Source organism: Spodoptera frugiperda, chromosome 4, assembly GCF_023101765.2.
Source record: "Spodoptera frugiperda isolate SF20-4 chromosome 4, AGI-APGP_CSIRO_Sfru_2.0, whole genome shotgun sequence".
Taxonomy (NCBI): domain Eukaryota; kingdom Metazoa; phylum Arthropoda; class Insecta; order Lepidoptera; family Noctuidae; genus Spodoptera; species Spodoptera frugiperda.
In genome coordinates this window covers 6,217,291-6,229,457 of record NC_064215.1, presented here as the reverse complement: position 1 = coordinate 6,229,457, position 12,167 = coordinate 6,217,291, and the positions used below count along the sequence as shown (strand labels likewise).

Here is a 12,167-nt window from a genome sequence, read left to right as displayed (position 1 = left end):
CACAGATCTACACTACTGCCACAACAATCGACCACCCTTAAGCTTTGTGGTGATATCTAATCAAAGTCAAAACATTAAATTAATTCTTAACTCTGAAGAAACCTACGGCTTTCAGTAAGATTTCGAATGCTTGATCAATTGCTGATTATGACAGTGATATAAGAGCTAAATTGATTGATAGTATTAACTTATATACTGTCGTCGTCGTTGTGCCCCCCTGCCGCCGAAGCTAGACGACCGCTACTCCATAATCGTCCCACCCTGATCCTTGCTCACGCCGCGCGCCGCCGCGCCGGCCCAAATTAATCGAGCATGTATTCCACCTACCTAACTATATGCCTTATAAAAAAGTAAGATCTAGGGTCTCCAGTCTTTTTAGTAGTAGTACAGGTATTCTCAGTCGTACTATTCTCCCTTCTACTGAAGGTCGTATCTAATCTGGTGTACCTACGTGACGTATGGACAGCCTCGTGGTAATTCCGATCTCCTTGAGAATAGAGACGTTAGGAACGACGAGCGGTTCAAGGAATACGTAGCATGCGTCTGCAGCACCACATTTCAAAGGCGAAATTTTGTTTTCTTAGTTTTTCTAAGGGTCCAGGATTCAGCGTCATAAAAGAAAATGGGAAATACGCCATAAGATCTAGTGTATCCAGTCTTTTATGTAGTAGTACAGGTACACCTGTTATTTATTGGTGTACTAAGTACTGCTGTGTCTACACATGATTTTAGTTGAGTACATTTCTGTTTCGGTTAAGCAGCGTGTGTTCTTATTGGACCACTTACGACAAAAATTATCATCACCATCTCCTCTTTTACATAAAAGGGTTAGTTGCTTGATGGTACCTAAATAGTCTTTTAGTCAACTCTTGCTTGTTCTTAAGACACCTGTGGGAAGAGAAGGGGTAGTGACAAATGTCTCCTTTTGTGCCGTCATCCGTCACACACTCACAAACGGCATAACTCAAATTAAGTACGAAAGATAAATTGGCCAGCTGTGTGTACAGTGTCTAGTAAAGTATCCGAAAACTTGCAACATGAAACGTTAAGTACTGTACTTAGTTTAAATAGGTTGTTTTTGTTCCTACTATTGTTAAATATGTATAAATATTAGTTAATATTGTTTCTTTTCTAACCAGGAACAATTACACGGGCAGATGGCGACCAAGGGCGCCAGCAACTAGGTTAAGGCGTCATACGAACGTCGCCAGGCCGTTATTGCGGAACGAGGTAAGTAAGAAACACAACCTTTTATGGTATCGTAACTTGCTTGTCTTATAAAGAATGCGCGGTAAACATTGATTCATGCTATTACGGAATGCAGGTGAAATTCTATGTGATGCGTCACTCTTGTTTTGGCTTCTTATTTATGAACGTTCCGCCTTTTGAATTCCAGTTGTTCTAGATAGTTGTTTTGACTGTCCATTATATTTAAAATAGCGATTGGATTTTGTTAAACTTAAGATCAGATTCAATAAACGTTGGCCTACATGTATCCCTGATAACTGTTTACTACCAAAATGCAAGATGATCTGTTGTTTATTCACGAACTAATACCTACGTTTGAAATAGCCAAAACAACGAAATTATAACGGACACTGGTGTAAAGTGAAACCACCTGGTACAAGTTGTTACAAGTAACCTTCACCAGTCAGTAGACATGTTTACAAACAACGCAACGTGACCGCGCCTGCGTGAATGTCACGTCTCGTCTCCGTCATATGCAATCATGGTTGAACCAGCAAACCATAAAATGTTACTATTTACATTATGCAGGAAGGTATTTTCTTCCAATAATTGAGAAAATTGATAATAAAGAAAAATGGAACGGATCTTTATAATTCCTTCCTAGATGTCCTAGTTTAAAATAGGCATGTGGGCTTCCTTACTGAATTGAGAAATACCTAGAAGGTTAAATTAGTGATGCTGCCAATCGTCTTGTGAACAAGTAAGGAAAACATTGCGATTCAGCCAGTATGTTAACATTGTTGTTGTTTGTGATCCTCACGTTCATACATAATGTCATTCATATAGGTCAACTGTTCAGTGTTAACCGCCCACGCAACTTTCATCGATCCGTTTCCAAGAAAAACAAATATAGAAATGGAATAGGTATCTTGTAAAAACATTGACAAATGTGTGTGTGTAACCTTTTTAGTTTTGGTTAATTCTTTTATCTTTGTCATAAAAACATTCATCAAAGAAATTCTCTCAATGTAATAGAAAACAGTTTTTGTTCTGTAGACACGATTTATAGATCATAGTTTGCCTTCTTTTATACAACGGTTGTTTGTTTTGCGAACTTTCTAAGTTATATAACGGTAATATTTTGCGTTTGTTTTGAAACAGAACTGTGTCGTAACGGTAACAGATCCTGTTTACAAACAACACTTACAATAACAAGCCCCAGTACCTCAGCACCTGGTATTCCACCACCATTTTCCGAAATGAAGCCACGTAAACTCACTTTAATAATTAACAAACCGAGACTTTCCCCCGGCAAGCCACAAATGTGAAACTTGAAAACAAAATTGCGAAAAACAGGTATTGGGCAATAAATCTTGTTTTGCAGATACAAGTGTAATTTTTACGTAATGTACCTAAATCAGTAGGGTTGGACTTGTGTAAATATTATAATACTTTCTTTTTGGGAAATTAGTGATAATTTTGCTCTACATATTAATGAAAGCATGCCGTAGCGGTTAAACTGAAGTGTAATTTGTCTTAAATCTAAAAGTTGATAAGAAAAGACATAAGTAAGCCAGCCACTATAAAGAACGTCGCGTGTAAACATGAGAAGAGCAAATAAACATTAAACAACCGCAACCGTCTGGATTGTGAGTGTGACATCCGCAACAGAAGTGGAATGCGAGCGCATTGCGCAACTTGTTTTGACGGCGTGGCAGCGGGCCACTGCGCGAGCGCAGCGAAACCTTCATTGCTTCATACAGATTACTTACAGATACCTATTACTTGCTTTCCAGTCAAGTGTCAAACGGGACAGGTTACGGGCTTATTTGTCGGCAGTCGCATGACGGGTGACCATTTACCGTTATGTTGGATTGTGTTTACAAATTAAAAGCTATTTCATTACGAGTCTCCGTTCTCTAGAAAGAAAATTCCCCAATTCGTTCATTCGTTATTTATAAAACTACTTATTGCAGTTTTCTAGTCTTGAATCATCATTTCTATTTTTGCTTATAAACTATTCGAACTTTAGTGAAGGATAACATCATAAATTATTTTCTACCGTTATGGTCATTGTGGTTCTCGTTAATTTATTAGTTGAACCTAACAATTTTCATTATGTAAACAACAATTAGTTTCATTAAAATATACTAAATATGTACAAGATGCGATGCAATAAATCTGACAGTCATTGTTTATTCAATATTTATCCTGTTGTTTTTGTAGCCACATTCGGTTTTACAAGTTCTATTCTAACGTCAATTAAATACGAGCAACATTGGACTTCCGTAGATAATAATTAACACAAAACGTCTACTTATACGATACCACGATATCTACCTGCATACCCACGTCCGAGAATTATCGCGCAAATATTTGTAATCAATATCAATATCATTCATCAATATCGAAAAAAATGCCATAATTGTTGATTTGTCATTAATAATATTGTAATCTTGGTTTAGTAAATTCCAATATAGTTATGATAATTCGCAAGTAAGTTCTATATTTGTAGTTATATATTTAGTTGTACGTAACCAGCTGGTCGGATCCGGCTGCGTGGAGTCTGCGCTCGCGCCGCTCGTGTCGACAGCCTTGCTAGAGGCGATGTTTTTGCAAACCTATTGCAACAACGAGGCTACGATTGACTCTCTCTTTCTTGTCCTCTTGCAAACCGCGTGGTATTTAAACACTATTGAAAGTAAGCTGTATCGTATCACTTAATCGCTTTGCAAACCATTTCTTAATGCCGACCTAGTCACATTTACTGTATTGTAGTTAATTGTAGTCCATTACCTACTAACATTAAGGTTCTAAGCATTTTTTAAATGCCTCCTTAGTCGATGATATTTCTTAAATCATTTATATTAATGATAATAAATAAAATCATCAGTAATATGCCAAAATAATTATCAAATAGATAAAAATAACGTATTGTAAATGAATTATAATTATTATTACAAGGCATGTAACGTAATTAGTCGACAAAATATACATACACGTTTTATCTTATGTAAAATCAAAGTAAACATCTGTACATACATTAGCGAATTTAATGAAAACGTTGACATCGAGTTCGCATGTCGGTTAATTACACTTGGCTGTCATACATATTTATTAACGTTTGTCAATAAAGTGTTATTCGAAATATATAATTAACATATAGTCCATTGAAATGTTACATGAGCTTTACATTTTTTAGAGGACGCAATTTTATTTTTTGATCATGTAGGGGGGGTCAATAGAAGCTTAACTTGAAGTTTGTGGGGTCGCCACCCTTGTCCCCCGGCCGCCATCTTGGAAAAAGGGATGGAAACACTTTTTTTGCTATATCTCGGAAACTATGCATCGTAATAAAATTTTTAAAATCATAATTTGTAGAAAATTATTTTGCCTACAAATATGTTTATATACCTTTTTGCCCTAAATTAACAATTAAAGAAGTTATAAGTAAAAAAGTGAATTTTTTTTAATAAAATTTTCTCTTTTGCTCTATAACTTTTTTAAACACTTTATAAATAAATGGCTTCAGACCAATCTTGTAGAATATTTTTCGAGAAAATTTTTTCCCTACAACTGTTTTCAATTTCATTCATTAGAAACTCAGTTACAGCGCTCCGAAGTTAACCGGGTTCGTCAAATTAGTCCAGTCAAACAAGCTTAAATTAGGTAAGAATCTCGGAATGCGAGATGACCAGCTGTAATTTTGTAAATACTTGTATATTGATCCCCTAAAACTTGTCTCCAAACCATGGTATATATGGTAGGGTGTAAGCAACTCTTAAAATTCAGGGTCAAAGGTCCCAAAAATCGTTTTTTTGCGGTTTTTTGGAAATATCTCATTTCCTATGGGTTTTTGGTATTTGTATTCATTATCAATATTGTAGAATACAAAATTCTCTACAACTTTTGTCTAAATTTTTTTTATATGGTGAACCGTTGTCGAGTTAGAGGGCGGAGAACGCACGGTCAATTTTCCACTTTGGAAGCGTCTATCTTTCAAACAATTGAATTTGACGAAAAATGGTTTGAGAAACTATAACGTCTTTTTTAATGTCCTATCCATAACCAACCATCACGGATAGGTTAGCTGAAAAAAAAATGTCTGATGTGATGCAGTGACCGCGCGTTCTCCGCCCTCTATCTCGAAAACGGTTCACCGTATAAAAAAAAACTTAGTCAAATTTGTAGAGAATTTTGTATTCTACAATATTAATAATGAATACAAATACCAAAAACCCATAGGAAATGAGATATTTCCAAAAAACCGCAAAAAAAACGATTTTTGGGACCTTTGACCCTGAATTTTAAGAGTTGCTTACACCCTACCATATATACCATGGTTTTGAGACAAGTTTTAGGGGGTCAATATACAAGTATATACAAACTTACAGCTAGGTCATCTCGCATTCCGAGATTCTTACCTAATTTAAGCTTGTTTGACTGGACTAATTTGACTTCTAATTTGAATGAAATTGAAAACAGTTGTAGCTCGAAAAATATTCTACAAGATTAAGGATTAAGAAGAAGGTCTGAAGCCATTTATTTATAAAGTGTTTAAAAAAGTTATAGAGCAAAAGAGAAAATTTTATTAAAAAAAAATCACTTTTTTACTTATAACTTCTTTAATTGTTAATTTAGGGCAAAAAGGTATATAAACATATTTGTAGGCAAAATAATTTTCTACAAATTATGATTTTAAAATTTTTATTACGATGCATGTTTCCGATCTTTTTCCAAGATGGCGGCCGGGGGACGTGGCGACTTCAAGTTAAGCTGAATGATCAAAAAATAAAATTGCGTCCTCTAAAAATGCATTATTCGGCCCTCAAATTGTAACATTTCAATGGACTAATAGTACTATGCGTACAGGATGTCTCTACTGTGAAAATTTCAACAATGAAAACTGCACAGTCATGTTTTCAGTGGCGCCTGACGCTATAGCGTAAATAAATGACGTTTCTTTTGAAGTGACTTGACGCAGTATACACGCTTCTAATTTATAATGTGTAGCCCATGTCACGCTCAACATTTAGATATTAATGGACTTTCCTAGTTGATGTCATCTTATCACGTCGCTTCTGAAGTCGACAAAGTTTGAGTCATCTGTCTACCAGGGAAGTGACTCTTAGGTTTTTTGTCTCGTATCCTTTGTGATGAATAATATGTGTTTTGGTAGCAGATGTTTTAGATTCTGTTAATTTTGGTCATTCCGTGTACAAAGGAAGTAATGTCGAGATACCGAGAAATTCCTGAATCCATTTCGATGAAAATTCGTAATAACACCGAAGCAGTATCTACACATGTATCTATTTCTCATCTTGTCTCTCCTAATCCAAGTTTGGATAATCAAACTTTTTATATTCATAACATCATTTTTTTGTTCTATCACGTGGTCTATACGGATTCATTAAAAAAGGATTTCGTTCAACCAAACCGGGAAAAGTAGGTACGCACTAACAAAAGGGAAGCTCCATTTTCCATTATTCGAGTTTTTTCAAAGAAAAGCTTTCCTTAGAATTTCATCCGTGATGTGTATACGAATATTTTTCATTGTTGTGACGCAAGTACTTTATTGAACCATGGCCGGTGTCTCTGTTGTGTACAAATGCTAGATGTATTTATGCAGCAGCTAACTAGACCATATTAGAGATATTTCTCAAAGTTGAGAACACAAAACAAACTTTGAAAAATCCTCACAAGATTATCTATGTCAGATATTTATTGTAAGTATATGTTTGTTGTTTTGTTCGACACATAATATCAGAGTACGGGTTTTTGTGAGCGGTTGCAGTGTTGTTAGAGTCACACGACCACGGCAAGGTCGCCACTCGCCACCTCCACACTGCCGCTGTTTCTCCTACAGTCCGTTGTAACATCACTTTACGTAACATTGAAATGTGCACAGCTGTTAAAAACAAAACGCTCACGTTTTTAACACTGTTTACTTACATTTTATTTTCTTATTTCTTAAGTAACAATAAGTTTCTCAAACTGAGTAATTTGTTTGCTAGTGCTCACAACCATTTGTTTATGTTCAACTTGCCCTTTAGACAAGGCCTTAGCAATAACTTACTGGTTGACAAGTCATTAACTGTTTCTAAATTACTACTCATTAGTATTTTGTAATCATGTTATAATAAGACATAATATGGACATAAATATACTACAAAACTTCCTTAGTTTTAAAGGTAAAATTAAATCTTCAGACAGAAATCTTGTTAGATCTGATATAAAACGCGTCTGAATCGCTCGGCAGTGGCCAACTGGTTACATATCTCAAATCCACCACAACTTGTGTCAATCAAGTCAACCTACACTGGGTTCTTTCGAAATTGTGTCACAGTTGGCTGGTGGGGCTTCACCGCTCCACGCAGCCGCCGAGTGCTCCACTACGTCGCCTCACACCGCCTCGCCGGCGCTCACAACTGGGCTAAGGTCGCGACTGTGCATTTTTCATGTTACCTGTATACGAGTACACGGCATTGTTACATTCTAAATCCATTCATATACCGACAGAACAAGTTTTGTACTTAAAAATCCAGTTTAGAGAGTTGTCACACATGATTACGTAATTCATAGAGTCGATTTCGAAATAGAACTTAAATCGTACATTCCATTCTAATACATAACACACATAATGTTTCTCTCATGTACTAATAAACATGATTTCACGAGCATTCAAGAGCCTTTAATGTCCGTAAACAAATGAACTAATCTAGGAAAATTGATTAAATGCCCATATTTTGATTAATTAATTGAAATAAACTTTGTTTTGATCGTTTGATGTTATGATTTAATTTTACAAAATGGTTGGGTAGTCAAACTCGAATCGTGAATCAAAACAGTAAACGGTAGCGTAATAACTTAAATAAATATTATGTGTTTGAAGGCGGATAAAGTAGATGATGACATTATGTCCATTGAGGAATGCGAATGATTTAGGACAGGGGTAAAAAACTAAATAAAGCTACATCTAAAAATGCTTTCATGTTAGAGCACGATGCGATGCGGCTGCGCTGTGCTGCGACTGCGTTACAAAACTGGGTCAGCGAGTAAAACAAGCCACGTTTGATACGGGCTTGTATTATGATGCCCATCCTACTGGCGCCACCGGCCGGTGCAACCTACCGGCCCCCACAGCATACTGGACTATTTTGAAAATAGGGCAGTAAACATGAAGCAATAAAATGCAAAGCTGTATTGGAAATTTTGAATTACTTTAAACATTTGTCATTCAAAATTCGCTATGCATTGAGATTGCAATATTTTGATAGGAAATATTCACCGGACGTTCAAATATAAGAATTAAGTAGAGGAGGCTCATAAATACAATGGATTAATCGGGTGTAATGGTCGGGACGGGCGCGCCGCACCTCCCGTATGAATCATGCCGTACCTTGCGCCCAGCCAGCAGACGCAGCCGGAATGTAGGTCACCTGCTCGCGATGGTTTGTTTGGGTCGGTGGGTCCCCCAAATTAGAATCTGTTAATAATACGACAACCTTTGCGTATAGCGTCTCGCACGTCACGTTATACATCACTCTATTTTTACCAGTCGTTTAAACATTATCAGCTTGCAGTGCCAGTGGCATCTCGACGACATTAAATACTTCTACTTGAGAGTTAATTCAAAATAGCTTCCTCCATAGTTCCTACTACATGATTTCTAATGACAATTACTGTTTGCAATTGCATTGCAAAAATATTTTGCTGCATTCTTCTCGGTATAATTCTTTATTTGCAAATGCATTATCCGCACATCGGATTTTCCTGTAAATCTTGGTACAAGGAAAACAAACATCAAAACCGTAACGACTTATGATTTCCAGTAAGATAATAAGGAAAGACCGTTCTAAAGTGAGCATAACACCGAGTTCTGTTTGTATAAGGTGTCAGTACTCACATCGACGTGTGTGCGAAGTGCGTATTCTGAGAACGATTTCTATTTCTTCAATATTGTCATGCTAGTGTGCCACTTCGGAGTAACTTGCAAAATTCTACTGTGACTATCGATTTTAGAGTCTTCGTTGTTGGCAGTTAGGCAAAATGCAAGTTCCGCGCCGTAATTTTGCTGCATCCGCTGGCCTGGTGGTAAATAGGTCAGTCGCCCACGCTGCCGCAGCGCCCGTTTGTTTGGGTCCCCTTTATTGATCAGGCTTCTTGGTACCCCAAGCTGTGCGCACGCAGACCACCCCAGCTTGAGCATAAACTTGCCAATATGCAGTCTTTGCTTCAGTGTCCAAGTTACGTAATACATTATCAGGTTTTGTATAAAACACATCCTTAATGTGTTACAGGCGTAAAAGATGGATACTTTAATTTTCAGCCAAAGCTTATTTCCAAAGAGAAAAAGCAATGGAATTCAATTGCATTCTACTATCGAATAAATAATACAGGGTATGTTGTGAGTTATTAAGGACGTATCGGGGCGGAACCGACACGGAAGGTCAGATGGGAGACAGACACACACACCCCCGACTATATTTTTTATGTTCGGTTGGCATGACAACGACACATCGAGAAGAGCCCCGCCAGACGGGGTCGGTCACGAGTTTTTAAGTCTACGAATTATGTAATGAATTATATTTTGCTTGTACTGGGAACGTTTTAACTAATTCAATAGGCTAAGTAGACGTTCAGCCAAATATAATAATCATGGTAGTTAATTCGCAAAGATGTATAGTTAAGTAAATTATGAATATAGCCAGGTTTCAGTAAATAAATATATTTTCTATATAAATATTGGTAGGAAGGGGAAATAATTATATAAAATGTGAATAAACTATAAAACCTGAATAGTTAAGTAAATATTTTGTTACGACTGCTGCCGTCACCGTCAGTAAAACCACGTGCGGGTTGCTACCCACAGCCACGCCACGCCATGGTTAAAACCACGTGGGGATTTTGTAGTTATTAAGTATATTTGCTAACAAGGAATGAGGATAGCACCTACTAATTAATCATGCTGTATATTTGTGTCACTAAGCTGTCAATTCTGCGACGCGTAGTGCTAAATGTATTTCGGTGGGTGAAGAAATTTATATTTGGTATAGTGTAACTAATGACAGACGTATAACATAAATGGACTATGAGATTTAATTGTTAGGAGTTTTGTAGTGTAAGAAATGTATAAGAACGAAATATTAAATATTTAAATTCTACCAAACAGATTATTGTTAATTTGATATTTGAAAGTTTGCGGAGGAAGTGGAGCGTTTCAAACAAACGTGGCGTCCCCACGTGGTTCGCTGTGACATGTAAATTGACATGGTTGTAAACGGAGCTGACCTGTCCCTTGGCAAGTAGGCCATGGCTGGAGCTACGTCGCTAACAAACGTGATTGCACTCATTAAAACAACCAATGTCGAAATTATAATGGTTAATGATTTCCCATAAACCTTTGTGATGTGATGGCATTCTAAAAATGTGTAGGTACTTATTATTTGTATAGTCAATGTCAAATACAATGAACAAAATTACAAAAACACTTCTTTTCAAGGTATTTAAAGGCTGTTTAAAGTTTATCGAACACTAGCTACTTCCGCGCGGTTTCACCCGCTCTGCTTGGCTCCTTTAGGTCATAGCGTGATGTTTTATAGCCTATAGCCTTCCTTGATAAATGCACTACCCAACACAAAAAGAATTATTCAAATCGGACCAGTAGTTCCGGAGATTAGCGCTTTCAAACAAACAAACTCTTCAGCTTTATATCGGGTGTCCCAACAAGAACGCAAGATTTAAATTTGGCGGCATTCGAAGTGTCATTGTTTGACATTTGAACAAGTGTTATTGTTTGTTAGTATAAGGTACGAGGTTACTAAAAATGGAGCGCTACACGATTGAAAATGAGGCAGGTCAAGCGCAAACAGTCAATGATGGTGTTCGGTATCGTAAAATGATAACCAGTTTTTTCGTACCTCGAATTGAAGAAATGGATTTGGAGGGCATGTGGTTTCAACAAGATGGCGCCACATGTCATACAGCCAGAGAAACAATTGAATTGCTGCATCAGTCATGTTTTCGAGACCAGAATTGGCCGCCTAGATCATGTGATTTATCAACATTACACTTTTTTCTTTTGGGTTTCTTAAAGTCGATGGTTTATGCGAATAAGCCGACGACGACTCAAGCCTTAAAAGGAAATTGGACGCTGTATTAATGAAATACCGCAGCATTTATGCAAAACAGTCAATGAAAATTTCGTCAAAAGATCGCGTATGTACCGCAAAGTAGCGGCGGCCATCTGCCCGATGTATTGTTCCATATATAACCTCATCCTCTCTACTTTACGATATTATAAAGTTTTCACGATTTTTTTAAAAATATCTGCGTTTTATTTAAAATTTAAATCTTGCGTTCTTGTTGGGACACCCTATAATATTAGTATAGATTTTATAAGTTGTTAGTTTCTGTTTTACAGTATAGACCAAAGTTGACGTTGAAAGATTTTTTTTACAGGACAAATGCATATTTAGCTTGTGTGTATAATCTTGCTAATATTATAAATGCGAATGTTGGTCGAGTTTGTGTGCTTCTGTGTATGTTTGTTACTCAATCACGTCAAAATGGCTGAAGGGATCGCGATGGAAATTTGGAACAGGGGTAGATTATGTTTTGGAATAACACATAGGACATTTTGTTATCCCATGGGTCCGCGAGTGAAGCCGCCGACAGAAGCTAGTTATGTATAAATTACAGAATATTTCCTTACAGTTATTTTCTTTCCTAATCTCCGAACATTCTAGCTTTTATTCAAACTACTAAACGAACAATGACAAACTTTTATGTTTTGACTCAAACGTCCCCGAAAACTACACAAAAGGTTAATTTATTAAAAAGAAATAAGAAGACAGTCGTGAGATTAAAGCGTGGAAATGCAAGGTTTCTTCGGGTAACAAGTACTTACCACGTGGCTCGCATCCACGTGGGTCGATTGATCGATGGGCCCGTAGTAGCCTTGTACCTTGCTCAAATAA

General features: G+C 36.8%; 1 protein-coding gene across 2 annotated transcripts in view; it reads left to right on the top strand.

Moving 5' to 3' along the window:
- LOC118272397 (3-phosphoinositide-dependent protein kinase 1) overlaps nt 1–12,167 on the top strand; it is a 55,133-nt gene that overhangs the window by 1,173 nt on the left and 41,793 nt on the right. For both annotated transcript variants that reach the window (XM_035588880.2, XM_035588882.2), the window contains exon 2: nt 1,140–1,230. The gene's annotated coding sequence lies outside the window, so the exon portion shown is untranslated. The remainder of the gene's footprint in view (nt 1–1,139; nt 1,231–12,167) is intronic.